General features: G+C 47.4%; 1 protein-coding gene across 1 annotated transcript in view; it reads left to right on the top strand.

Moving 5' to 3' along the window:
* Positions 1 to 2500, top strand: part of LOC125298867 (tyrosine-protein phosphatase non-receptor type 14-like) — a 70250-nt gene that overhangs the window by 4959 nt on the left and 62791 nt on the right.

Genomic DNA, 2500 nt, shown 5'->3' with positions numbered 1-2500 from the left:
AACAGTACATACACTAGTCACATCTGAGGTGTCCACACACACACACACACAGAGAGCCATGTGTTGCAGTGTAACAGTACATACACTAGTCACATCTGAGGTGTCCACACACACACACACACACACAGAGAGCCATGTGTTGCAGTGTAACAGTACATACACTAGTCACATCTGAGGTGTCCACACACACACACACACAGAGAGAGCCATGTGTTGCAGTGTAACAGTACATACACTAGTCACATCTGAGGTGTCCACACACACACACACACACAGAGAGAGAGCCATGTGTTGCAGTGTAACAGTACATACACTAGTCACATCTGAGGTGTCCACACACACACACACACACAGAGAGCCATGTGTTGCAGTGTAACAGTACATACACTAGTCACATCTGAGGTGTCCACACACACACACACACAGAGAGCCATGTGTTGCAGTGTAACAGTACATACACTAGTCACATCTGAGGTGTCCACACACACACACACACACAGAGAGCCATGTGTTGCAGTGTAACAGTACATACACTAGTCACATCTGAGGTGTCCACACACACACACACACACACACAGAGAGCCATGTGTTGCAGTGTAACAGTACATACACTAGTCACATCTGAGGTGTCCACACACACACACACAGAGAGCCATGTGTTGCAGTGTAACAGTACATACACTAGTCACATCTGAGGTGTCCACACACACACACACACACAGAGAGAGCCATGTGTTGCAGTGTAACAGTACATACACTAGTCACATCTGAGGTGTCCACACACACACACACACACAGAGAGAGCCATGTGTTGCAGTGTAACAGTACATACACTAGTCACATCTGAGGTGTCCACACACACACACACACAGAGAGCCATGTGTTGCAGTGTAACAGTACATACACTAGTCACATCTGAGGTGTCCACACACACACACACACACACAGAGAGCCATGTGTTGCAGTGTAACAGTACATACACTAGTCACATCTGAGGTGTCCACACACACACACACACACAGAGAGCCATGTGTTGCAGTGTAACAGTACATACACTAGTCACATCTGAGGTGTCCACACACACACACACACACACAGAGAGCCATGTGTTGCAGTGTAACAGTACATACACTAGTCACATCTGAGGTGTCCACACACACACACACACAGAGAGAGCCATGTGTTGCAGTGTAACAGTACATACACTAGTCACATCTGAGGTGTCCACACACACACACACACACACAGAGAGAGAGCCATGTGTTGCAGTGTAACAGTACATACACTAGTCACATCTGAGGTGTCCACACACACACACACACACAGAGAGAGCCATGTGTTGCAGTGTAACAGTACATACACTAGTCACATCTGAGGTGTCCACACACACACACACAGAGAGCCATGTGTTGCAGTGTAACAGTACATACACTAGTCACATCTGAGGTGTCCACACACACACACACACAGAGAGAGCCATGTGTTGCAGTGTAACAGTACACATACACTAGTCACATCTGAGGTGTCCACACACACACACACACAGAGAGAGCCATGTGTTGCAGTGTAACAGTACATACACTAGTCACATCTGAGGTGTCCACACACACACACACACACACAGAGAGCCATGTGTTGCAGTGTAACAGTACATACACTAGTCACATCTGAGGTGTCCACACACACACACACAGAGAGAGCCATGTGTTGCAGTGTAACAGTACATACACTAGTCACATCTGAGGTGTCCACACACACACACACACACACAGAGAGAGCCATGTGTTGCAGTGTAACAGTACATACACTAGTCACATCTGAGGTGTCCACACACACACACACACACAGAGAGAGCCATGTGTTGCAGTGTAACAGTACATACACTAGTCACATCTGAGGTGTCCACACACACACACACACACACACAGAGAGAGCCATGTGTTGCAGTGTAACAGTACATACACTAGTCACATCTGAGGTGTCCACACACACACACACACACACACACACACACACACACACACAGAGAGCCATGTGTTGCAGTGTAACAGTACATACACTAGTCACATCTGAGGTGTCCACACACACACACACACACACAGAGAGCCATGTGTTGCAGTGTAACAGTACATACACACACACACACACACAGAGAGCCATGTGTTGCAGTGTAACAGTACATACACACACACACACACACACACAGAGAGAGAGCCATGTGTTGCAGTGTAACAGTACACACACTAGTCACATCTGAGGTGTCCACACACACACACACACACAGAGAGAGAGCCATGTGTTGCAGTGTAACAGTACACACACTAGTCACATCTGAGGTGTCCACACACACACACACACAGAGAGAGAGCCATGTGTTGCAGTGTAACAGTACATACACTAGTCACATCTGAGGTGTCCACACACACACACACACACACACACACAGAGAGAGCCATGTGTTGCAGTGTAACAGTACATACACACACACACACACACACAC

This window comes from Alosa alosa, chromosome 8 (genome assembly GCF_017589495.1).
Source record: "Alosa alosa isolate M-15738 ecotype Scorff River chromosome 8, AALO_Geno_1.1, whole genome shotgun sequence".
In the NCBI taxonomy this organism is placed as follows: Eukaryota; Metazoa; Chordata; class Actinopteri; order Clupeiformes; family Clupeidae; genus Alosa; species Alosa alosa.
This window is presented reverse-complemented; position numbering and strand designations above follow the sequence as displayed.